Here is a 27,259-nt window from a genome sequence, read left to right on the forward strand (position 1 = left end):
GATAGACACCATACCTCACCAATTCCTTATGCCATTCCACTGTGCCCTCTGGAACTCAGTTTACTGGACCTAGAAGTGAGGTAGGTGTCCCTCTTGTTCCTTATTGCTTCTTCCAACCTCCCTAAGCTCCTCAGCTTTGCATCTCATGTGACTAGACTGTGTCTCTCTCTGCCTCTCCTTGTGGCAATATCCACTGACTGCTCTCAGGCCACTGCCTTTCACTTCTCAATAATTTGGGCTCCTGGTTCTCTGTAACACTCTCTATCAACACTCCAGCTTCAATTCTTCATGATTTCGTATACACGTAATTGATTCTTCCAACACCACAACTTTGTAGTTCCTTGAACCCCTCTCCTCCAGTGATTGTGTTCCACACCCCACCTAAACCCCTTATTCTTATGGTCTATAGACTGCTATGTGACTGCTATCCACATGTGGCTGTTTAAATGTAAATTAGTTAATATTAAATGCAAATAAAAATTCAGTTCCTTTGTTACACTAGCTGTATTTCAAGCACCTGTGACTAGTGGCTACCATATTGGATAAAGCAGATACAGAACATTTCCATTATCACAGAGAGTTCTCTTGGGACTTTCTAGTGGTGCCCTGGACTTCGTCATTGCAGCTTCTCCATAATCTCAGCTACATGTCCCCTTATCTCTGACCACCACGTCCTGGCTTCTCAGCTCACCTCCACCTATTACCTGAATTATGTGAACATTTGACCCCACAAGAACCTACACACAATACATTGATCCTAATGCCTTTTCACTGTCCCTCTTCCTGCCAGAACTATATCTTCTTCTCTCTCCTCACTTCATTTAAATGTCCTAGTTAAACACTATAATCATTTGCTTGCACTTTTTCAACTTTCTTGCTTTACTGTGCTTGCTTAGTGTCACGGGTTGAATCCCCCCCAAAATGTGTGTATCAACTTGGTTAGGCCATGGTTCCCAGAATTGTGTGGTTGTCCTCCATTTTGTGATTGTACTTTTATGTTAAGAGGATTAGGGCAGGATTGTAACATCACCCCTACTCTGGTCATCTCCCTGAGCCAAAGTAAAGGGAGTTTCCCTGGGCTGTGGCCTGCACCACCTTTTATATCTTAAGAGATAATAGGAAAGAGAAGCAAGCAGAGAGTTGGGGACCTCATACCACCAAGAAAGCAGCACTGGGAGCAGAGTGTGTCCTTTGGACATGGGGTCCCTGCGCCTGAGAAGCTCGTTGACCAGGAGAAGATTGAGGGCAAGGACTTACCTCCAGAGCTGACAGAGAGAGAAAACCTTCTGCTGGAGCTGATGCCCTGAATTTAGACTTGTGACCTACTAGACTGTGAGAAAATGTTTCTCTTTGTTAAAGCCATCCACTTGTGGTATTTCCGTTATGGCAGCATTAGATGACTAAGACACTTAGTGAAACCACCAGGTGCAGTGGATTTGACTCCCACTTATGGCAACCCCATGTGTGTCAGAGTAGAACTGTGTTCTACAGAACGCTCAATGACTGATTTTTTGGAATTAGGTCACTAGGTCTTTCTCCTGAGGCGTGTCTCGGTGAACCTGACTGTCAATCTTTTGGTTAGCAGCCAAGCATGTTAACAGTTTGCACCATGCCGGGAAACCACTAAAACAAAACGAAGTCCACTGCCATTGAGTCAATTCTGACTCACAGTGATGTTACCGCAAATTGCGGGTTCGAGTCGCCTGCCGCAAAGCCAATACCGAGACAGGAGGAGGTAAGCAGCAAGAAGGCTTTATTGAACACCGTTATTCAAGAGACAGAGAGGGTTAAATTTCTCTTAAATTCTGTCTAACCATAAAGGACTAATGGGAGGGTTTTTATAGGGGGAAGGTCAGGGGTTAGAGGTTTTCAGGAAGGTTGGTTTTTCTTTGAGGTAGACACGATGATAAAGTGATCTATTTTTGAAGTCCTGCAAGTCTCTTCATGTTGTCCTGGTTTCTGTCACAAGATGGATCTAAGCTTTGTTCAGCTATCTCGGCTTTGTGTATTTTTTCCTTGGAAGAGGAACATAGTTAAATCAACAACTAAAAATTGATTACCTAATTTTTCTTTAAAGGAACAATCATGAGATGGATGTAAGAGCAAGCAATTATGTTTCAAAAACTAGAAATTAATCACAGCTTATACAGCTATACTGAAACGCTAGAAAATATATTTTCTCTATTCTAATACTAAAACACAAAAGAAAATACGTTTTCTCTACTTCAGTGACTCTATGTTTTACAGAGTACAACTGCTCCGTAGGGTTTTCCTTTTCCTTTTTTTATTGTGCTTTAGGTGAAAGTTTACAGCTCACGTTAATTTCTCATACAAAAATTTATACACATATTGTTATGTGACATTAGTTGCAATCCCTGTAATGTGACAGCTCACTCCCCCTTTTCACCCCAGGTTTCTTGTGTCCATTCAGCTAGTTCCTGTCCCTTCTTGCCTTCTCATTCTGGCTCCAGACAGGAGTCACCCATTTGGTCTTGTGTATCTGCTTGAACTAAGAAGCACACTCTTTACGAGGATTATTTTATGTGTTACAGTCCAGTCTAAGCTTTGTTTGAAGAGTGGGCTTTGAGAATGGTTTTAGTTCCTGGTTAACAGAGTGTCCAGGGGCCATGGCTTTGGGCGTTCCTCCAGTCTCAGTCAGACCACCGAGTCTGGTCTTTTTACGTGAATTGGAGCTGTGCTCCAGATTTTTTTTTTTTTTCCTTGCTCAGTCAGGGACTCTCTGTTGTGTTCTTTCTCAGGGCAGTCATTGATCTTAGCTGGGCACCATCTAGTTCTTCTGGTCTCAGGCTGGTGGAATCTCTGATTTATGTGGCCCTTTTGTCTCTTGGGAAACCGTGGTGGCGTAGTGGTTAAGTGCCACAGCTGCTAACCAAAAGGTCAGCAGTTCGAATCCAACAGGCGCTCCTTGGAACTCTATGGGGCAGTTCTACTCTGTCCTATAGGGTCGCCATGAGTTGGAATCGACTCAACGGCACCGTTTTTTTTTTTTTTTTTTGTCTCTTGGGCTAATATTTTTCTTGCATCTTTGATGTTCTTCATTCTCCTTTGCTCTAAGTGTGTTGGGACCAATTGATGCATCTTAGGTAGCTGCTCCCAAGTTTTAAGACCCCAGGTGCCACTCACCAAAGTGGGATGCAGAACATTTTCTTAATAAACTTTGCTATGCCAATTGACCTAAATGTCCCCTGAAACCATGGTCCCCAGACCCCAGCCCCGGCTACTCTGTCCCTGAAAGTGTTTGATTGTCTTTAGGAAACTTCTTAGCTTTTGCTTTAGTCTAGTTGTGCTGACTTTGGCTGTACTGCGTGTTGTCCTTCCCTTCACCTAAGATGATTCTTGTCTACTCTCCAGTTACTGAATACCCCTTTCCCTCCCTCCCCTCCTTTGTAACCATCAAAGAATGTTTTCTTCTGTGTTTAGACGTTTTCTTGAGTTCTTATAATAGCAGTCTCATACAGTATTTGTCCTTTTGCAACTGACTAATTTCACTCAGCATAATGCCCTCCAGATTCATCTATGTTGTGAGATGTTTCACGGATTCATCATTGTTCTTTATTATTGCATAGTATTCCATTGTGTGTATGTACCATAATTTATTTGTCCATTTGCCTGTTGAAGGGCACCTGGGCTATTTCCTTCTTTTTGCTATTGTGAACAGTGCTGCAATGAACATGGGTGTGCATATATCTATTTATGTGACGGCTCTTATTTCTCTAGGATATATTCCTAGGAGTGGGATTGCTGGATAGTATGGTACTTCTATTTCTAGGTTTTTAAGGAAGTGCCAAATTGATTTCCAAAATGGTCGTACCATTTTATATTCCTATCAGCAGTGCATAAGTATTCCAGTCTCTCCACAACCTCTCCAACATTTATTATTGTGTGTTTTTGGATTAGTGCCAGCCTTGTTGGGGGTGAGATGGAATCTCATTGTAGTTTTAATTTGCATTTCCCTAGTGGCTAATGATCTTGAGCATTTCCTCATGTATCTGTTAGCCTCCTGAATGTCTTCTTTGGTAAAGTGTCTGTTCATATCCTTTGCCCATTTTTTGATTGGGTTATTTGTCTTTTGGTTGTTGAGTTTTTTCAGTATCATGTAGATTTTAGAGATCTGGTGCTGATCAGAAATGTCATAGCTAAAAACTTATTCCCCAGTCTGTAGGTAATCTTTTTACTCTTTTGGTGAAGTCTTTGAATGAGCCTAAGTGTTTGATTTTTAGGAGCTCCCAGTTATTTAGTTTCTCTTCTGGCATTTGTGCATTGTTAGTAATGATTCGTATGCTGTTTATACCATGTATTAGGGCTCCTGGCATTGTCCCTATTTTTTCTTCCATGATCTTTATCATTTTAGATTTTATATTTAGGTCTGTGATCTATTTTAGTTTTTGTACATGGTTTGAGGCATGGGTCTTGTTTCATTTTTCTTGCAGATGGATATCCAGTTATGTTAGCTATATCACAGGTGGATGAATTTATGTCTGGAGTCTCAATTCTGTTCCATTGGTCTATGTATCTGTTGTTGCACCACTATCAGGGTATTTTGACTACCCTGATGGTATAATAGGTTCTAAAATCAGGCGGTGTGAGGCCTCCCACTTTGTCCTACTTTTTCAACAATGCTTTACTTGTACGGGGCCTCTTCCCTCTCCAAATGCAGTTGGCGATTTGCTTTTCTATCTCCTTAAAAAATGTCACTGGAATTTGAATCGGGATTGCATTGTATGTGTAGACTGCTTTGAGCAGAGTTGACATTTTCACAGTGTTGAATCTTCCTATCCATGAGCAAGGTGTGTTTTTCCACTTATGTAGGTCTCTTTTGGATTCTTGCAGTAGTGTCTCTGGTTTGGTTTATTCCTAAGTATTTTATCTTCTTGGGGGCTATTGTAAATGGTGCTGATTTGGTGATTTCCTTTTTGAAGTTCTCTTTGTTGGTGTAGAGGAATCCAACTGATTTTTATATGTTCATCATGTATCCTGATACTTTGCTGAAATCTATTAGTTCTGGTGGTTTTCTTGTGGATTCGCTTCAGTTTTCTGTGTATAAGATCATATCATCTGTGAATAGGGATACTTTTACTTCTTCCTTACCAATTTGGATGCCTTTTATTTCTTTTTCTTGCCTTATTGCTCTGGCTAGGACTTCCAGCACCGTGTGGAATAAGAGTGGTGATAAAGGGCATCCTTGTCTGGTCCCCATTCTCATGGGGAATGCTTTCAGACATTCTTCATTTAGGATGGTGTTGGCTGTTTGCTTGATATAAGTGCCCTTTATTATGTTGAGGAATTTCCCCTCTATTCTATTTTGCTGAGAGTTTTTATCGGGAATGGATGTTAGACTTTGTCAAATGGCTTTTCTGTATTGATTGATAAGATCATGTGGTTCTCATCTCTTGTTTTATTTATGTGATGGATTACATTGACTGTTTTCTAATGTTGGACCATCCCTGCATACCTAGTATGAATCTTACTTGGTCATGATTTTTTTTTTTCATACTTTGTTGAATTCTATTGGCTAGAATTTTGTTGAAGCCCTAATGGTGCAGTGGTTAAGAGCTCAGGCTGCTAACCAAAAGGTCAGCAGTTCAAGTCCACCAGCCACTACTTGGAAACCCAATAGGACTGTTCTACTCTGTCCTATAGGGTCTCTACAAGTCAGAATTGACTCGATGGCAATGGGTATGGGTAGAATTTTGCTGAGGGCTTTTGTGTCTATGTTCATAGGGATATTGGTCTGTAATTTTCTTTTTTTGCGGTGTCTTTTCTTGGCTTTGGTATCAGAGTTATGCTGGCTTCATAGAACGAGTTAGGGAGTAGTCCACCTTTTTCTATGCTCTGAAATACCTCTAGTAGTACTGGTGTTAACTCTTCTCTGAAAGTTTGATAGAATTCTCCAGTGAAGCTGTCAGGGACAGGGCTTTTTTTGTCTGGAGGTTTTTTTTTTTTTTTTAATTACCTCTTCAATCTCTTCTTTTGTTATAGGTTTATTTAGTTGTTCTACCTCTATTTGTGTTAGTTTAGGTAGGTAGTGTGTTTCTAGGAATTTGGCCATTTTTTTCTAGGTTTTCTAATTTGTTGAAGTAAAATTTTTCATAGTATTCTGTTATGATCTTTTTAATTTCAGTTAGCTCTGTTGTGATATCGCTCATCTCATTTCTTATTCAGGCTATCTGCTCCTCTTGTGTTTTTCTTTTGTCAGTTTGGCCAATGGTTTATCAATTTTGTTGATCTTTTCCAAAGAACCGGCTTTCTGTCTTGCAGACTTTTTGAATTGTTTTTCTGTTCTCTATTTCATTTATTTCTGCTCTAATCTTTATTATTTGGTTTCTTCTGGTGCCCAAGGGCTCCTTTTGCTGCTCTCTATTTGTTCGTGTTGCGGGTTTGATATTTTGATTTCGGCCCTTTCTTCTTTTTGCGTGTGTGCATTTATTGCTACAAATTGACCTCTGAGCACTTCTTTTGCTGTGTACCAAGGTCCTGGTAAGATGTGTTTTCACTGTCATTTGATTCTATGAATTTCTTTATTCTGTCCTTGATTTCTTCTATAACCCAGTAGTTTTTGAGAGAGGTGTTGATCAGTTTCCATGCATTTGATTTTTTTTTAACCTTGCTTTTTCTGTTATCGATTTCTACTTTGGTGGGTTTATGGTCAGAAAAGATGCTTTGTAATATTTCGATGTTTTGGACTCCGTTAAGGCTTCCTTTGTGGCCTGTCTTAGTCATCTAGTGGTGCTATAACAGAAATACTACAAGTGGATGGCTTTAACAAAGAGAACTTTATTCTCTCACAGTCTAGAAGGCTAGAAGTCTGAATTCAGGGCTTCAGCTCCAGAGGGAAGCTTTCTCTCTCTGTCAGCTCTAGAGAAGATCCTCGTCATCAGTCTTTCCTTGGTCTGGGGGCATCTCAGCGCAGGAACTTCAAGTCTAAAGGACACACTCTGTTCTCAGCATTGCTTTCTTGGAGGTGTGATGTCCCCATGTCTCTCTGCTAGCTTCTCTCTTTTATATCTCGGAAGAGATTGGCTTAAGACACTACCTAATCTTGTAGACCTCATCAGTGTAATTGCTGCTAATCCATCTTATTACATCATAGTGATAGGATTTAAAACACATAAGGAAATCATGTAAAATGGTGGACAATCACACAATATTGGGACTCATGGCCAAGCTAAGTTGACAGATATTTTGGGGGGACACAATTCAATCCAGGACATAGCCTAATATGTGGTTTATTCTGGAGAATTTTCCGTGTGAATTGGAAAAGAAGTATACTTGTCTGCTGTTGGGTGGAGTGTTCTGCATATGTCTATGAGGTCAAATTGGTTGACTGTGCCATTTAGATCTTTTGTGTCTTTACTGAGCTTCGTTCTACATGCTCTGTCCTTCACGAAGTGGTGTGTTGAAGTCTCCTACCACTATTGTGGAACTGTCCATTTCTCTTTTCAATGCTGTTACAGTTTGTTTTATGTGTTTTGGAGCCCTATCATTGGGCGTGTATATATTTATTATGGTTATGTCCTCCTGGTGTACTGACCCTTTAATCATTATATAGTGTACTTCCTTATCCTTTGTGGTGGATTTTGTTTTAAAGTCTGTTTTGTCAGGGATTAATATTGCCGTCTTACTCTTTTTTGATTGTTATTTGCTTGATATATTTTTTTCCATCCTTTGAGTTTTAATTTTTTGTGTCTTTAAGTCTAAGGTGTGTCTCTTGCAGGCAGCACATAGACAGATTGTGTTTTTTTTTTAATCCATTCTGCCAGTCTGTCTCTTTATTGGTGCGTAATTATTGATAGGCATGAGTTTAGTGCTGTCATTTTGAATTTTTTTGTTTTTGTGCTATTAACAGTTTCTTTGTTCCACTTAATTTTTTGTGCTGAGTTGTTTCTCTTTATGTATTTTCTTTTCATCTTTTTCATTGTTGTTGATTTTATATTTGCTGAATATTTTTCTTCTTTTTTTTTGATGTGTAGATATGTAGTTTCCTTTGTGGTTATGTTAAAATTTACCTCTATTTTTCAAAATTTAAACCAATCTTTTATTTCTTGATATCAACTTAACTTCCTTTCCATATGAAAATTCTATGACAACACTAGTTAGTCCCTGTTTTTTCTTTTAATGTTGCAATCTTTTATGTATTGATGCCTCTGTTTCCCTATTTTCAGCGTTTTAGCTTTGACTTATTTTTGTGACTTCCTTATCTCGGTTGATATTGGTCGTTCTGTCCTGTGCTCTAGCCTTGGGTTGTTATCTGATATTGTTGGTTCTCTAGCCACAAGGCTCCCTTTAATATTTCTTGTAATTTTGGTTTGGATTTTACAAACTCCCTTAACTTCCATTTATTTGGAAATGCCCTAATTTCACTTTCATATTTGAGAGACAGTTTCGCTGGATATATGATTCTGGGTTGGCAATTTTTTTCCTTCAGGGTGTTATATATGTTATCCCATTGCCTTCTTGCCTGCATGGTTTCTGCTGAGTAGTCAGACTTTAGTCTTATTGACTCTCCTTTGTAGGTGATTTTTGTTTATCCCTAGCTGCTCTTAAAATTCTCTCTCTATCTTTGGTTTTGCCATGTTTGATTATAATGTCTTGGAGACTTTCTTTTGGTATCTACCCTGTGTGGAGTTTCTTGGGTAGATATCATCTCATCTTTCATGATATCAGAGAAGTTTTCTGCTAGTAAATCTTCAACAATTCTTTCTGTATTTTCTGTTATCTCCTGCTCCCTCACTCCAGTACTTCAATCACTTTTAAGTTATTCCTCTTGATAGAGTTCCACATAATTCTTAGGCTTTCTTCATTTTTAAAAATCCCTTTATCTGATTTTTCTGCAAATAAATTGGTGTCAAGTGCTTTTTCTTCAGTCTTGTTAATTCTGTCTTCTATTGCCTCAGTTCTGCTCTTATGACTTTCTAATGAGTTGTCTAATTCTGAAATTTTATTGTTAGTCTTTTGGATTTCTATTTGCTGTCTTCTTATGAATTCTAGCAGCCTGTTAAGTTTGTCATTTTGATCTTGTATAGGTTTCCTAATTTCCTTTATTGCTTTGTCTGTGTGTTCCTTGGCTTGGTCTGAGTTTTGCCTGATCTCCTTCCTGATCTCTTGAAAAGCTCGGTACATTAATATTTTGAATTCTACCTCCAGTAATTCCAAGACCTTCTTTTCTTTTGCAGGGTTTCCTGGTTCTTTCTTCTGATAACTTGCTGGAGCCATCATGGTCTGCTTCTTTAACTGATTTGATATTAACTATTGTCTCCAAGTCATCAATAAGTTATTTATTTATTGCATGTTTGCTTAATGTGCCCAAGCTTTTTTTTTTTTTTTTTGATATGCCCAAATAGTCTGGGTGTGTGAGCTTCTTCGGTTATTGGCATCTTTGATGCTCTTATGTCCTGTCTCCAGGTGGTTCGAGCTGCTACTAGGTGTGTAAGCCCAGGAGTCCATTTACTTTTCTTGTGTGGATTCAGCTCAGGTGTCCAGGTCATTGGTCACTGAGTGTGTGGTGCAGGCTCTCATCTACAGTTCTAGATGGGCAGTGCTACATAGGGGTGATTGGAGCAGACACAGTATCCAGCTGCAGTAGGGGGTTATGTGCTGAGCTAGGTAGGGGGCTCATGACTGCCCCTGAGTGCCTAGGTGGAAGGTGTGTCCCTGTTCCCTAGAGTAGGTAGGTGGTTGGGTTTTATAGCTAGACTTTGGGCACCCAGTGCTGTTGGCTGTAAGGACTGAGAGGCACCACTTATTCTTGGACTCCTGTCATGGGTAGATAGGTGAAATGGATGAAGCTGCCATTCCTCAGGCCCCTGATGTGGGTGGTTGAGGACCTTGTTTAATGGGCAGGGCGATGTCAAATGTCATGAATCCTCCACTCTTCCTTGGCTGTTCCATTTGAAAATAAGCTTCAGGTATATACCCTGTCGTATATGCGAATGAGGTCCAAGCTGTTGAATGGGCCCACACAGGTAGAGGCAGGGATGAAAGGCATTCGAAGTCCATGGACCCCTTAAGCCTGTGCCTAGGAAAAGGGCCAGTGCATGCCCTGAGTCCCTGGCTTAGAGGGCGTGGCAATTTTTTAAATCTGTGCAATTGGCTTGGGTGCGGGTAGACCTCAGTAGCCAGCTTAGGGGAGTTGGTGGTTTTTTGTTGCTGTTTTTTTGTGTGTTCGTTTTTTCCCTAAAGCCAGTAGCTCCTTAGGGGGACTCTTAGGCACTGCTGGTGGGAATGCAAAATGGTACAATCATTCTGGAAAAATATATGGCCCTTCATTATAAAGCTAGAAATAGAAATACCACATGATCCAACAATTTCACTGCTGGGAATATATTCTAGAGAAATAATGCCATCACACAAATAGATATATGCACACCCATGTTCATTGCAGCATTGTTCACAATAGCAAAAATCAGAAACAACCTAGATGCCCATCCACAGATGAATGGATAAGCAAACTATTGTACATACACACAATGGAATATATGCAATGATAAAGAACAGTGATGAATCTGTGAAGCATCTCACAACATGGATGAATCTGGAGGGCTTTACGCTGAGTGAAATAAGTCAATCACAAAAGGACAAATATTGTACAAGACCACTACTATAATAATTCATGAAAAGGTTTACACACAAAAAGAAACAACTTTTGATGGCTAGGAGGGAGGGGAAGGGTGGGGATGGAAAAACACTAAATAGACAATAGATAAGTGGTAATTTTGGTAAAGGGTAAGACAGTACACAATACTGGGGAAACCAGCACAACTTGTCCAAGGCAAGGTCATGGAAGCTCCATAGACACATCCAAACACACTGTGGTATCGAATTACAGGGCTGAGGGCTATGGGTCTTGGAAAACATCTAGCACAATTGGCATAACAGAGTTTATAAAGAAAATGTTCTACATTTTACTTTGGTCAGTAGCATCTGGGGTCTTAAAAGTTTGTGAGGCAAGGGCAAGGGTGAGAAGGCAGGAGGGGACAGGAAAGCTGGTAATAGGGAACCCAAGGTCGAGAAGGGGACAGTGTTGACATATCATGGGGTTGGCAATCAATGTCACAAAACTATATGTGTACTAGCTGTTTAATGAGAAGCTAGTTGTTCTGTAAACCTTCAACTAAAGCACAATAAAAAAAAAAAGAAAGTATGCTATAAGTAACAGTCAAAGGGGATGTTTTGATCGTGACTTTGTGACTTTGGGGCTCAAGTGACAAGTTTCTCACAATTCTGGGTGGACCTAGTGGCCATATCCAGTGGGGGCTGTGAAGGTCAGCAGTGCATCTGCAAAGTCAGCTCAGTCTGTCCCTCACAGCCCAGCCCTGTCCCTCTCAGTCTAGCCCTGCTCACTGGAAGCTCAGAGCAGTAGCTTTTGGGAGGGGTTGGGTGGTTTTGGCACTGTCAAGGCCACTCTTTCAAAAGGTGTGTGGATAATGGGAAGAGGGAAATGGAGGTCAGTGAAATCCCAGGCTGGCGAGTGACACGTTTTATCTTTTGGAATCCTCCCAGCTATCTCATGAGGCAGTCGTCATTGCTGTAATTGCTGTTGAGTTGGTTCTGACTCATGACAACCCCATCCGTGTACAACAGAATGAAATGTCGCCAGGTCCTGGGTCAGCCTCACTATCAATGGTATGCACAAGTTTTGGCCACTGTGTATTTTGAGTGTCTTTCCACCTGGGGGCTCGTCTTTCAGTGCTATATCAGACAATGTTCTGTTGTGATCCAGATGGCCTTCATTGGCTAATTTTCAGAAGTGGATCACCAAGCCTTTCTTCCTAGTCTGTTTTAGTCTGGAAGCTCCTCTGAAACCTGGCTACCATGAGTAAGTCTGCTGGTATTTGAAATACTGGTGGCATAGCTTTCAGTATCATAGCAACATGTAAACCACCACAGTGCAACAAACTGACAGTTGGGTGGTTGTGGTAGGGGCTGTTTTTATTCCCATTTTGCAGATAAAGAAACTGAAGCCCTGTCTGCCAAGGTAACATGGCTAAGATTCTAACTGAGGTCTGATTCCAAAGCTCATGGTCTTAATCACCTCATTCCATTGCATAGAAAAATGTACTTTTTAACCATTTGCCACAGTCTTATAAAGTTGGGTGAAAGGTGGGCAACCCTCTGGGCAGCCTCTAATATGGGAGACCCCTCTACTAGTGACATCACGTCTGAATTTCCTCCACACTCTCCGAAATGTGCCACTCTGAATGGAACTGCAGTCGCAAGCCACACTAAAAATGACATCTGTAGCATGAAGTGAAATTTCAGGATTGCATCTGAAGGGAAAACAACTTTTCTCATGTGATTTTTTCTTGGTAGCTATGATGCTGAAGGAGCCCTGGTGGTGCAGTGGTGAAGAACTTAGGCTGCTAACCAAAAGGTCAGCAATTCGAATCCACCAGCCACTCCTTGGAAACCCTATGGGGCAGTTCTACTCTGTCGTATGGGGTTGATATGAGTTGGAATTGACTGGACAGCACTGGATTTTTATGATGCTGAACAGGTGTCAGTGGAGCTTCCAGACTAAGACAGACTATGAAGATCTACTTTGGTGATCTACTTCCAAAAATCAGCCAATGAAAGCCCTATCGATCAAAATGGTCTGATCTGCAACTGATCGTGGCAGTGGCACAGGACCAGGAAGTGTTTCATTTCGTTGTGCATGGGGTCACCATGAGTCAGGGCTGACTCGATGGCAGCTAACAACAGTCAATGGTCTATACGACTATATGACAATTTAGCTGGAAGAGCATGTCTCTGAGGGTACTCTGCAGGTCAGGACAATGGTGAAGATGTGGTAGCTCATAACCTGGTTGTGTTTTGTCTTAGTCTCCTGGTGCTGCTGTAACAGAAATACCATAAGTGGGTGGCTTTAACAAACAGAAATGTATTTTCTCAGTTCAGGAGGCTAGAAGTTCAAATTCAGGGCACCAGCTCTAGGGAAGGCTCCCTGTAGCTCTGAGGGAAGATCTTTTAGTTTCTGTAACCCCCGTGTTCTGCGGTTCCTGCACGTGACATCTATCTTCCCGTGTTTGTGCTTGCTTCTCTATACCTAATCTGCTCTTTTTATATCTCAAAAGTGATTAGGTTTAAGACACACCTTACACCGATATGGCCTCATTAATGTAACTGAGAAAACCCTGTTTCCAAATGAGATTACATCCACAGGTATAGGGGTTAGTATTCCACACATATTTTTTGAGGACACAATTCAATCCACAACAGCCTTCAAAGGTCTAGTTGGCTCTTTGTGTTGTTACCCTCTTTCTCTACTGTCCTTGCTTGGGCTTCCAGCCAACTGATACTCCTCACTTCATTTCCCAGACCCCAGCTGCACAGATGAGCTCAATGCATGGGTGTGCATGCACACGCACACGCACACGCACAAACACTGCGTTGGCAACTCCTATCCTGTGAGGGGTGCTTTCCTCCACCATGCTTTTCTTTTTCTATTTGACTTCTCTCTAGTCATTGTGAAAGAGCACTCTAAAACTGAGGTGCTGGCATAACTAAAATGGTTGACACAGGTCTGGATTGAACTCCATTTTGTTTTAAGCTCCAGCTGCTGCTTGTAAAGTATGAGCACCACTTTCAGGTAAACAAGTCTTGTTTTGCAAGCACATGTAGTTATGCTTGCTTGACTATGATTCCAAGAAGTGTGTGTAGATTGTTCTGGGAAAAAATGCTTGCCCTCAGGAAGAATTTCTTTGGAAATCGGTTAATTCATATTAACAAAGGTATGTTTGTGGTTGCAGTCACAATAGCTTTCTTGTATAAAAACCCTGCATTCTTTTGTGAACGTTGGAGCACTTTGTATTTTTACTCAGTGCTGCCCAACTTGAGTTGCATTCCTCAATAAAACTCTATCATTTCTTTCCATACAGTTAGTGTTGATTATAGTTTTGACACCATACTTCCTGTGTGCCTTACTTTCCAGGGAAAAGTCTGGCCTTTTATAGAAACCAGCCAGTTAGAACACTGCCTTCCCTCCACAAGCATGGCCATAGTCTTTGGCACTTGGTTCTTCTCAACCGATATGTGCTTTGATGCTCAAGTGCTACTTCTTTCAGGTTAAAGTGACTTCTGGGGTCAGGGATGGGATGGAAGTGACTGACATTTAGAAAACCTCACAGACCAAGGTAAGATAGGAAGAAAGAGGGACATACATGCACATATACATGCATACACGCACAAACACACATCTATACACACACATATATATGCTACAATCCATATGTCAGTTTGTCATACTGTGATGGCTTGCATGTTGCTGTGATGCTGGAAGCTATGCCACAGATATTTCAAATACCAGCAGGGTTGTCCATGGTGGACTGGTTTCAGCAGAGCTTCCAGACTAAGACAGAGTGGGAAGAAAGACCTCGTGATTTACTTCTAAAAATCAGCCAGTGAAAACCTTATGGGTCACAACGGAACATTGTCTGACTCCTTGCTTTGGACACAACATAAGGAAGGATCAATTGCTAGAGGAGGACATCACATTTGGTGAAGTAGAGGGCCAGCGAGGGTGAGGAGGATCTTCAGTGAGATGGACTGGCATAATAGTCACAACGGTGGACTTGAACATCTGGTGATTGTGAGGATGGCATAGGACTGGGCAGCGTTTTGTTCTGTTGGACATAAAGTTGCCATGACTTGAAGTGGACTTGATGGCAGCTATTTATCTTATCTGCAGGCATACCTCGGAGATATTTCAGGTTCAGTTTCAGACTACCGCATTGAAAAAATGCTAACAATTATCGGAGCCTTCAGCAAGTCCTAATCTTTTTGCTGGTGGAGGGTCTTGCCTCATTGTTGATGGCTACTGACTGATCAGGATGGTGGTTGCTGAAGGATTGGGGTGGCTGTGGCAATTTCTTAAAATAAGACAAAATAAAATTTGCTGCATCGATTGACTCTTCCTTTCATGAAAGATTTCTCTGTAGCATGCAATGCTGTTTGATAGCATTTTCCCCCACAGTAGAGCTTCTTTCAAAATTGGAGTCAATCCTCTCAAACCTTGCCACTCCTTTATCAATTAAATTTATGTAATATTCTCAATCCTTTGCTGTCATTTCAACAATGTTCATAGCAACCTCACCCGGAGTGGATTCCGTCTCAAGAAACCACTCTCTTTGCTCATCCATAAGAAACAGCTCATTATCCGTTAAAGTTTTATCATGAGGTTGTAGCAATCAGTTACATCTTCAGTCTCAACTTCTAATTCTAGTTCTCTTGCTATTTCTACAACATCTACAGTTACTTTCTTCACTGAAGTCTTGAACTACCTTAAAGTCATCCATGAGGGTTGGAATCGGCTTCTTCCAAACTGCTGTTAATGTTGATATTTTGACCTCCTCCCGTGAATCACTAATGTTCTCAATGGCATCTAGAATGGTGAATCCTTTCCAGAAAGTTTTCAATTGACTTTGCCCAGATCCATCAGAGGAATCACTATCCATGGCAACTGTAGCCTTACAAAATGTATTTCTTAAATAATAAGACTAGAAAGTTGAAATTATGCCTTGATCCAGGGACTGCAGAATGGATGCTGTGTTCGCAGGCACGAACACAACATTCATCTCCTTGCATACTTCCATCAGAACTCTTGGATGACCGGGTCCATTGTCAATGAGCACTAACATTTTGAAAGGAATTTTTTTTTTTTTTCTGAGCAGTAGGTGTCAACAGTGGGCTTAAAATATTCAGTAAATCATGTTGTAAACAGATGTGCTATCATTCAGGCTTTGTGGTTCCATTTATAGAGCATCAAAAAACAAGTATACTCAGCATAATTCTTAAGGGCCCTAGGATTTTCAGAAAGTTAAATAAGCATTGCCTTCAACTTAAAGTCACCAGCTGTATTAGCCGCTAACAAGAGAGTCATCCTGTCCTTTGCAGCTTTGAAGCCAGGCATCAACTTCTCCTGTAGCTATGAAAGTCCTGGATGGCACCTTCTTCCAATATAAGGATGTTTCGTCTACGCTGAAAATCTGTTGTTTAGTGCAGCCGCCTTCCTCAATGATCTTAGCTGGATCTGGACAGCTCACTGCACCTTCTACATCAGCGCTCGCTGCTTCACTCTGCACTTTAACGTTATGAAGATGGCTTCTTTCTTTAAGTCTTATGAACCAACCTATGCTAGCTTCAAACTTTTCTTCTGCAGCTTCTTCATCTCTTTCAGCCTTCACAGAAATGAAGCGTTAGGGCCTTGCTCTGGATCGGGCTTTGACTTAAGGGAATATTGCGGCTGGTTTGATCTTCTATCCAGACCACTAAAACTTCCTGCATATCAGCAATAAGGCTGTTTTGCTTTCTTATCATTTGTGTGTTCACTGGAGTAGCACTTTTAATTTCCTTCAAGGACTTTTCTTTTGCATTCACAACTTGGCTGTTTGGTGCAAGAGGCCGAGCTTTCAGCTAATCTCAGCTTTCGGCATGCCTTTCTCACTAAGCGTAATCATTTCCAGCTTTTGATTTAAAGTGAGAGACGTGCGACTCTTTCTTTCACTTGAACACTTAGAGGCCTTTGTAGGGTTATTAACTGGCCTAATTTCAATATTGTCACATCCCAGGGAATAAGGAGACCCAAAGAGAGGGAGAGAGAGGGGGGAACTGCTAGTCAGTGGAGCAGTCAGAATACACGTAACATTTATTAACTTTGCCGTCTTGTACGGCATGGTTTGTAGTGCCCGAAAACAATTACAATAGTAACATCAAAGATCACTGATCACAGATCACCATAACAGATATAATAATAATGAAAAAGTTTGAAGCATTGCGAGAATTACCAAAATGTGACACAGAGACACAAAGTGAGCACATGCTGTTGGAAAAATGGCATCGACAGACTTGCTCCACGCAGGGTTGCCACAAACCTTCAATTTGCAAAAAATTCAATATTCGCACAGCGCAATAAGTGAAGCACAATAAAACGAGGTATGCCTGTATCTATCTATACATATATGTATGCATATTTGCATATACACATTTATATATTCTCATATATGCATGTATGAAGAAGGGAGAATCCTTTTGAATAGGAGGAACGAATGGGCACCCCCTAAGTAGGTCCAGGTGTATTTGGATGGGAGCTGAGTTGCAATCCTCTGTCCTCCAGTGGGGGTCACTTCTCCAGGAATATTCTGGGACGCTGTTTTAAAATTTCATCTTGGGTAGGTACCCTGAGGGCTGAATAACTTGTTATGAACGTTTTGTCGGGTTTGGTTTAGAACCTTCTGTTTGCTCAACATTACTCACTCGAACGCTTCTGACCTCTCTGCCGCAAAACCTTGCCTGAAGTTTCAGATTCAGTAAAGACAGTACCAAAGAAACCTTTGAATCTGGGGAAGATATATTCAGGGCCATTCACTGCAGCTTTCTTCTCAGATAGTGGCATCTGCAGGACTTGGTGTTGCTCTGCAATGTTTGGATTCGATGTTTTTAGTGCAAGTGTGGAAAAAAACCATTTTTTTTTTTTTTGGCTTTCATCCGCAAATGTCCCTTTTACATCCTGATGATAATGGAGGTGGCATCTAGTTTTGAAGTTTTGCACCAGGAGACTTTGCATATAATCTCTTTTCATTAGCCACAAACTTCTTAAATTATTTTCTTGGCATTTCCTGACTTAGTCTCTTGCTCATACATTAATTTCCTGGCTTTTCGGATTTTTTGGTTCTCTTTATTTTTAACAAGGTCTTAAATTCAGTGATCTGGCTGCAGAGCCTTAGAAGGTACATTTAGTCCTGAGGAACAGAGCCCAACAGGTGTTCCTTCTAATCTGCACACAGGCTTGGGTCTCCACGTCCTCTTTCCTGTCGTTAGCTGCCGTGAAGTTGGCCCTGCATCATCCTCATGGTTGCTGTGGATCAGACCGTTGTGATCCATAGGGTTTTCATTGGCTGATTTTTGGAGCCCTGGTGGCACAGTGATTAAGCGTTTAGCTGCTAACCAAAAAAGGGTCGGCAGTTCGAATCTACCAGCCACACCTTGGAAACCCTATGGGACAGTTCTACTCTGTCCTATAGGGTCTCCATGAGTAGAAATCGACTTGACCGCAAAGGGCTTGGTTTTGATTTTTGGAAGCAGATCACCAGGCCTTTCTTCCTAGCTGGTCTTAGTCTTGAAGCTCTGCATCATAGCAATATGCAGGCCTCCACTAACAGACGGGTGGTGGCTGCGCATGGCTGGGAATTGAACTGGAGTCTCCTGCACGGAAGGCGAGGACTCTACCCCTGAACCACTACTGCACCTCACATATCTGTCCCACCTTGGCCAAATATGTGTAGATACTGTTGTGAAAGAGAAGGCACGAATTCATTTAAAGTTTATGAGGCTTTTTCATCAATGTTTATCTTCTAGTCAACAGATGTTACTACATTCTACTGTCACACTGGGACCTTTTTAATGTGCAAAGAGAGAAAAAAAAAAAAGGCAAACAGCATTATCACTAAAAATGTGGGAGTTCCCAGTCTTGGCTTTCACCTAAGACCCAGAGGAGCTGTGCATCAGATTGGAACGAACTCTTAGACCAATAAAACTGAAAGTGGAAGGGCTACTATTAAAAAAAAAAAAAATGTTGTCAGATGCTGTCAAGTTGGTTCTGACTCATAGCGACCCTATGTACAACAGAACAAATCACTGCCCGGTCCTGCACCATCCTCACAATCGTTGCTATGTTTGAGCCCATTGTTACAGCCACTGTGTCAACCCATCTTGTTGAGGGTCTTCCTCTTTTTCGCTGACCCTCTACCTTACCGAGCATAATGTCCTTCTCCAGGGACTGGTCCCTCCTGATAACATGTCCAAAATACATGAGATGAAGTCTCACCATCCTTGCTTCTAAGGAGCATTCTGGCTGTACTTCTTCCAAGTACAGATTTTTCATTCTTGTGGCTGTCCATGGTATATTCATTATTCTTCGCCAACACCATAATTCAAAGGCATCAATTCTTCAATCTTCCTTATTCGTTGTCCAGCTTTCACATGCATATGAGGTGACTGAAAACCCATTGGATCACGGGCTATATAAAACAACAAAAATAACTTGTTTGAAATTATCAAAAAAGGTAAAATAAAATTCAGGAGAACGATGCCATGTGACATGGGAGGCGGTGATCCCACTGTCAGCAGTTCCTGCAAGCAAACCAATGTGTGTATATGCAGATATGCATACATACATGTATAGATAGATACAGGCATACCTCGTTTTATTGAGCTTCACTTTATTGTGCTGTGTGAATATTGAATTTTTTGCAAATTGCAGGTTTGTGGCAACCCTGCGTGGACCAAGCCATTCAATACCATTTTTCCAACAGCATGTGCTCACTTTGTGTCTCTGTGTCACATTTTGGTAATTCTCGCAACGCTTCAAACTTTTTCAAGCTGCCTACCCCATTTGGTTTTAACTCTAGATGCTGTGCTTAATCTTTTTTTTTTTATTGCAGCAAATATAGATGTAACAAAACATTTGCCATTTCAAAGTCTTCACATGCACTGTTTGGTGGCATTAATTACGTTCATAATGTTGCTCAACCGTCACCATTAACCATTCTCGACTTTTTCCATCACCCTTAACAGAAGCTCAGTGTCCCCTAAGCAATGACTCCCCCTCCGTCCTGCCTGGTCCTGGTAACCACTGATAAACTTCGGTCTGTAGACCATTGCTGTCAAGTCAATTTCGATTCATAGTGACCCTATAGGACCGAGTAGAACTGTCCCGTAGGGTTTCCAGGGAGCAGCTATTGGATTTGAACTGCCGACCTTTTGGTTAGTAGTCGTAGCTCTTCACCACTGCACCAGGGCCCCAGTATTAGATATTTCCTATAAGTGGAATCATACAATTAGGAAGACTTTAGTTAGCAATGGCCAATTTAAATAAATCTTTACCTATGTTTTTAAAACCTGTTCTGGATCTCATTCCACCCTGAACTCATTCACTTACTCATTCACTCACTCACTCATTCTTTCACTCACTCACTCATTCATTCACTCACTCACTCATTCATCTGGCATTAGCTGAGGACCACTGTGAGCCAGGGCCAGTCTCATGGAGCCCGTACGCAGCCCTTATAGCCGAGAATATTTAAGCAGCTTGCCCAAGCTTATGAACCTGTATATGGAAGGACCTTTTTTTTTTTGGTTCATGTTATAAGGATTCTTGCATTTTACTAGTGCATATTTTTATTTAATCTCCTTTCTCTCCTTGATAAATTTTTATCTAAATTGAGGCCTGTCCAGGACTTTGTACATTTTATCAAGGGAGTGGTATGGTTTGCTTTTCTGTAACTCTTTTTTCTAGAGGCAGTTTGTTCTGTTGTGTTCTTGCTGAGCACTGCATGGGTTAAGTCAGTGCTGGCACCAGGCAGGTGGGGTTCCCTGGTGGGCAGGAGTGTTCAGGCTCATTCCTGGCCCTGGCAGGGACACAGCTGTGGTGAGAGCAATGGTACTGGAGCTGGCTCTGGAAGGACAGGAGGCTCAGGTGGCTGGGCAGCTGAAGACCTGTGTCCAAGGGGATCTAGTTGGATAAAGGGTATCTTAGGTTGGGTTCTCTAGAGAAGCAAAACAGAGAGATTTATGTTAAGCAAATAGCTCACACTGTTGTAGAGGCTGGAACATCCCAAGTCCGTGGGTCAGGCTGGAGGCTTCTCCTGATCCATGTAGCCACAGGGGTTGGCAGACCCAAGATCGGCAAGTCACACACTAGGCTCTGGCTCACAGGCTGTGGAGACCAACAAGTCCCAAGATCAGCAGGCAAGACAGCAGGTAAGTTGCTAGCTCAAGTCCCAAGAACTGGAAGTCAGATGAACAGAACCAAGCTTCAGGATGCAGAGCGAGCAAAAGCCAGTGATCCTTGCCAGAAAGCCGATCTATACTGGATGCAGGCTTTCCTTTCAACTCTCTTTCAACTAATTGGCTGCTCAAAATGGATCCCATCATGGCACTGATCACATTATATCAGATCTCAACATAGAGGTGATCACATCATTATGTGACTGCCAAACTACATCGTAACTGCCAAACCACTGAGAATCATGGCCCAGCCAAGCTGGCGCACAATCTTAACAATTACAAGAGTTTTGAATCAGAATCGAGTCTTTTAGTCTAAAGGCTGTTTGGAGAGAGATGATGTCTGAGCGGGGTGGTAGTCTGTCTTAGTCAGTGTTCTCTAGAGAAACAGAATCAGTAAGATACACATGTTTACTTTAAAGAACTGACTCAAGCAACTGTGGAGGGGACTGGCAAGTCCAATATCTGTGGTCAGGTGACAGGCTGGAGATTCTACAGTCTGCTACCCCAAAATTGGTAGGTCAAGCAACAGGAAGAGTAAAGAGTGTAGGAATTCTGGCAAAATGTCTATTTATAGTCAGGATGCAGAACGTACCCCAGGGAAACTCATTTGCGCTCTTAATGCCTTCAACTGATTAGGTGAGGCCCACCCACATTATGGAGAATGATCTGCTTTATTTAAGGCCAACGGATTTAATCACATGTAGCTACTTCATCCATAGGTTTTCATTGGCTAATTTTTGGAAGTAGATTGCCACACCTTTCTTCCTAGTTGTCTTATTCTGGAAGCTCCACTGAAACCTGTCCACCATAGGTGACCCTGCTGGTATTTGAAATATTGGTGCATTGTTTTCAACGTCATAGCGACATGTAAGTCACCACAGCATGACAAACTGACAGACTCGAACACAGCAATGCTCATAAAGGTGGTGCAGGACAGGGCAACATTTTGTTCTGTTATACATAAGGTCACTATGAGTTGAAGCCAGCTCAGTGGCAACTAACAACAACTACTTCATAACTGAGTCTAGACTAGTGTTTGACCAAACAAGTGGGCACTATAGCCCAGCCAAGTTGACACATAAAATTAACCATCACTGACTCAGTCGTCCTATGTTTGCCCACTCAGTACTAGTTTTTGCCTGTTGTCTTGCGTCCTACCTGATTTAATATTCATGTTCTCTTTAATTTGGAGCTAAATTTGGCGGATGGCCATCAATAAGCTTCCTCTTTCCCCGGACCTTTCTTTTCAATGTCAACATGAACGGGACTGGGAAGGTGGGCCTAGGAAGGGCACTTACCTCTTGGAAGGTGCTGGCAGAATGATGACGCTGCCCTTGCTGGCTACTTGTTGTACTAGCCAGGAGTGCCAAGGTTCAGACCAAGGTCTGCGGGCAGATGAATGAAGCCCGCGGACTACCAGCAGGTGGGGATAACCTGGAAAGGTGGGATCTTGTAGGCCAGGTCTACGTGAAATGTGTGTGGGAATAGATGCTGAGCAACTCTACCACAGAACTTGTGGAACTACATTGGTTCTGTCATTTGCTGATGTGGCACAACTCAAAATGAGAAGAAACAGCTGCAAACATCCATTAATAATTGGAATGTGGAATGTATGAAGTATAACTAAGAAAACTGGATATCATCAGAAATGAAATGGAATGTATAAATGTTGATATCCTAGGCATTAGTGAGCTGAAATGGATGGGTATTGGACATTTTGAATTGGACAATCATGTGGTTTACTGTGTCAGGAATGACAAATTGAAGAGGAATGGCGTTGCATTCATCGTCAAAAAGAACACTTCAAGATCTATCCTGAAGTACACGCTGTCAGTGATAGGATAATATCCAGCTGTCTACAAGGAAGACTAGTTAATACGACTATTATTCAAATTTACTCACCAACCACCAAGGCCAAAGGTGAAGAAATTGAAGATTTTTACCAACTTCTGCAGTCTGAAATTGACTGAACATGTATTTAGGATGCATTGATAATTACTGGTGGTTGGAATGAGAAAGAAACAAGAAGGATCAGTAGTTGAAAAATGTAGCCCTGGTGAAAGAAGCAATGCTGGAGATCACATGGTAGAATTTGATAAGATCAACGACTTCTTCATTGAAATACTTTTTTTCAACAACATAAACAGTAACTATTTTTTTTTTATATATGTGTACCTCGCTGGATGGAATACATAGGAATCAAATTCAGTACATCTATGGAAAGAGATGATCAGTCAGAACAAGGCTGGGGCCTACTGTGGAATAGACCATCAATTGCTCACATGCAAGTTTAAGTTGAAGCTGAAGAAAATTAAAACAAGTCCACAAGAGCCAAAGTACAACCTTGAGTATATCTCACCTGAATTTAGAGGCCATCACAAAAATGGGTCACAAGAATAGATTTGACCCATTGAACATTAACTAAAGACTGAAGACCAGACGAGTTGTGGAATGACATCAAGGACATCATACATGAAGAAAGCAAGAGGTCATTACAGAGACAGAAAAGAAAGAAAAGACCAAAACGGATGTCAGAAGAGACTCTGAAACTTGCTCTTGAACATTGAGTAGCTAAAGCAAAAGGAAGAAATGAGGAAGTAAAAGATCTGAACAGATTTAAAAGGGCAGCTGGAGAAGAAAAAGTTAAGTATTATAATGACATGTACAAAGATCTGGAGTTAGAACACCAAAAGGGAAGAACACACTTGGTATTTCTCAAGCTGAAAGAACTGAAGAAAAAGCTCAAGCCTTGAGCTGCAATGTTGAAGGATTCTATGGGCAAAATATTGAACAACACAGGAAGCATTTAAAGAAGTTCACTGTATCAAAAAGAATTGGTCAACTTTCAATCATTTCAGAAGGTAGCACATCATCAAGAGCCAACGACAATAAAAGAAGAAATCCAAGCTGCACTGAAGACACTGGCGAAAAGCAAAACTCCAGGAATTGGCAGAATACCAATTGAGATGTTTCAACAAATGAATGTGGTGCTCGATGTGCTCACTGGTCTATGTCAAGAAATTTGGAAGACAGCTACCTGGCCACCAACTGGAAGAGATCCATATTTATGCCTATTCCAAAAAAAGGTGATCCAGCTGAATGTGGAAATTATTGAACCATATCATTAATATCATACCCAAGTAAAATTTTGCTGAAGATCTTTCAAAAGCGGCTGCAGCAATACATCAACAGGGAACTGCCAGAAATTCAAGCTAGATTCAGATGAGGACATGGATCCATCTGCTGTCAGAAGGATCATGGCTGAAAGCACAGACCCGGAGCTGACAGAGAGAGAAAGGCTTCCTCTGGAGCCGGCACCCCGAATTTGGCCTTCTAGCCTACTGGACCATGAGAGAATAAACTTCTCATTGTTAAAGCCATTCACTTGTGATATTTCTGTTATAGCAGCACTAGATAACTAAGACAGATGTTAACCTGTGTTTTATTGACTATGCAAAGGCATTTGACTGTGTGGGTCATAATAAATTATGGATAACACTTTGAAGAACGGGAATTCCAGAACACTTAATTGTGCTCATGAGGAACATGTACATAGATCAAGAGGCAGTAGTTGGAACAGAACAAGGGGATACTGTGTGGTTTAAATCAGGAGAGGTGTGTGTCAGGATTATATCCTTTCATTTATTCAATCTGTATGCTGAGCAAATAATCCAAGAAGCTGGACTATGTGAAGAAGAATGGGGCATCAAGATTGGAGGAAGACTCATTAACAATCTGTTATATGCAGATGACACAACCTTGCTTGCTGAAAGTGAAGAGGACTTGAAGCACTTACTGATGAAGATCGAAGACCACAGCCTTCAGTATGGATTACACCTTAACATAAAGAAAACAAAAATCCTTACCACTGGACCTATAAGCAACATGATAACTGGAGACAAGACTGAAGTTGTCAAGGATTTCATTTTACTTGGGTCCATAATCAACACTCATGGAAGCAGCAGTAGAGAAATCAAAAGACGTATTGCTTTGGGCAAATCTGCTGCAAGAGACCTCCTCAAAGTTTTAATAAGCAAAAAGTCACTTTAAGGACTAAGGTACACCTGACTGAAGCCATGGTGTTTTCAGTTGCCTCAAATGCATGTGAAATCTGGGCAATGAACAAGGAAGACCGACAAGAATTGATGCCTTTGAGTTATGGTGTTGGTGAAGAATCTTGAATATGGACTGCCAAAAGAACAAACAAATCTGTTTTGGAAGAAGCACTGCCAGAATGCTCCTTAGAATGGAGGATGGCGAGACTTCATCTCATGTACTTTGGACACGCTATCAGGAGGGACAACTCCCTGGAGAAGGACATCATGCTTGGTAAAGTAAAGTAGAGGGTCAGCAAAAAAGAGGGAGACCTTCAATGAGATGAATCACAGTGTTTGCAACAATGGGCTTGAGTATAACAACAATCACGAGGATGGTGCAGGACTGGGCAGTGTTTCACTCTGTTGTAAATGGGGTAGCTATGAGCTGGAACAGATTCGACAGCACCTAGTAACCATGAGTGCTGAATGGGAAAATATACATGTCAGAGAATAAATAAAAAACCACCAGAACTAAACCATTACAAAACAGAGTCTCCTCTCTTTCCAGTGAAGTCAGGGGTTTTTAAGTGCTAGAAAGGAGGCATTCATGGTGGTTATGATAATTAAGCAGTAGCATGGAATTAGTATATAATCTGTACATAGTCAAAAGAAGCTTCATTGTTCATTGGTCAGAAAGTAATTATCAGTTTCGATAATTCCTAGACAAGTGATGTTGTAAGTAGAAATTAATCATTTACAATCTCTCCTCTTGGTCATCCCACATCCTGAGAGGAGAGGATGGCCACACAAAGGAAAGACAAATTATCATTCTTTCATTTCTATGCTATCATCTTGGTTTCAGGTGCTATTTTCACAGAATTCCAATGTGTTTGAGTTTTCATTCTCCTTCTGATGCAGAATCTGTGCACCAGCATTAAGGCCGTTAACAAGGCATAAGTCAACAGCATTGATTAGGAATCATAGCTTATGTTTTTTAGGTTGTTCTTAACCAGCTTCCTTTTGGGACAAGTAAAAGTCATGCAAAAAGAACCCATGGGTGGGTTTTTCCTGCCTTGGGCAACTGATTTTGTTGTCCTTGAATTAAAAAAAAAAACAAAACTCTTGATTTATCCTGCAGGAATTATCTAAATGCAGCAGGACTGTTGGGCAGCATACAAAGACCATTTTATTTGGTCCTGGAGTGACACAGCGGCTGCAACGATGGTCTCAAACATAGCAACAATTGTGAAGATGGCGCGGGACCGAGCCTACTTGACTGCATCTATCAGAACGACAATAATTTCTACTGTAAGGAGCAATTTTGATTGTGACATTCTGATTCAGGGGCCCAAAGCCAAGGAGGAAACCTATATAATAAGTGGTGAAAACCAATATCTTGACCCTCCCAGGAGTTTGGGGCTCAATAGGCACATAAATGAGAGATGATTAAGGTGCTTGAAATTCCACCTATGTAGAAGTGTTAAAATCTCCAAACGGCACATAAACTCTCCCTAGCTAGCAGACTCCTTCCTCTCTATAAGGTCCACACTGTCGGCGTTATTGAAAAAAACCAACAACTCATTGCCACTGAGTCCATTCCAGCTAGTAGTGCCCCTATAGGACAGAGTAGAACTGCCCCATAGGATTTTGAAGGCTGTAGTCTTTACAGAATTAGGCTGCTACATCTTTTTTCTATGGAGCCACTGGTTTCAAACTACCAACCTTTTGGTTAGCAGCCAAGTGCTTAACCACTGTGCTACCAGAGCTCCTTGTATGACAATATTACCTAGCCATAAATACACAGAGCAGTGAGGGATACAACCTGTAATTTTGGTGTAATTTGCTAACCTTTCTTCACAGAAGTCTGAAAGTAGTTATAATAAGTATGTGTAAGGTTACAACCAAAAATTGAACTATATTTAGTTCAACCAGTATAAGTTCATTTACCTTGAGTATTTTTTTTTTCTTTTGAGTGAAAAAGCGTTATTGGTTATTTCATGTAATATGGTGCCATCAGGAAGCTTTAATATTATATGGCTTATAGAAAAGCTATTATTTCTTATAGCTGAGGTATTTACATTATATTTATAAGGATCTAGCTTGAGGAGGGAGCCCTGGTGGCACAGTGGTTAAGAGCTACAGCTGCTAAAGAAAAAGCTGACGGTTCAGATCTACCAGCCGCTCTTTGGAAACCCTATGGGGCAGCTCTACACTGTCCTGTAGGGTCATTACAAGTCAGAATCAACTCAACGGCAACGGGGTTTTTTTTTTTTTTAACCTTGAGGAGCCCTGGTGTGCAGTGGTTAAAGTGCTCGGCTGCAAACCAAAGTGTTGGCAGTTCTAATTCACCAGCCGCTCCGCAGGAGAAAGATGTGGCAGTCTGCTTCTGTGAAGATTTACAGCCTTGGAAACTCTATGGAGCA

The 27,259-nt window shown here is 41.3% G+C and overlaps 1 protein-coding gene across 6 annotated transcripts in view; it reads left to right on the plus strand.

Moving 5' to 3' along the window:
* Nucleotides 1-1,559: 1,559 nt before the first annotated feature.
* B3GALT5 (beta-1,3-galactosyltransferase 5) overlaps nt 1,560-27,259 on the plus strand; it is a 172,538-nt gene continuing 146,838 nt past the window's right edge. For 5 of the 6 annotated variants that reach the window (XM_049874866.1, XM_049874864.1, XM_049874871.1 and 2 more), the window contains exons 1-2: nt 1,560-1,735; nt 25,975-26,144. The gene's annotated coding sequence lies outside the window, so the exon portion shown is untranslated. The remainder of the gene's footprint in view (nt 1,736-25,974; nt 26,145-27,259) is intronic. The other variant, XM_049874865.1, reaches the window with a different exon arrangement.

The sequence above is a fragment of the Elephas maximus genome, chromosome 2 (genome assembly GCF_024166365.1).
Source record: "Elephas maximus indicus isolate mEleMax1 chromosome 2, mEleMax1 primary haplotype, whole genome shotgun sequence".
NCBI lineage: Eukaryota > Metazoa > Chordata > Mammalia > Proboscidea > Elephantidae > Elephas > Elephas maximus.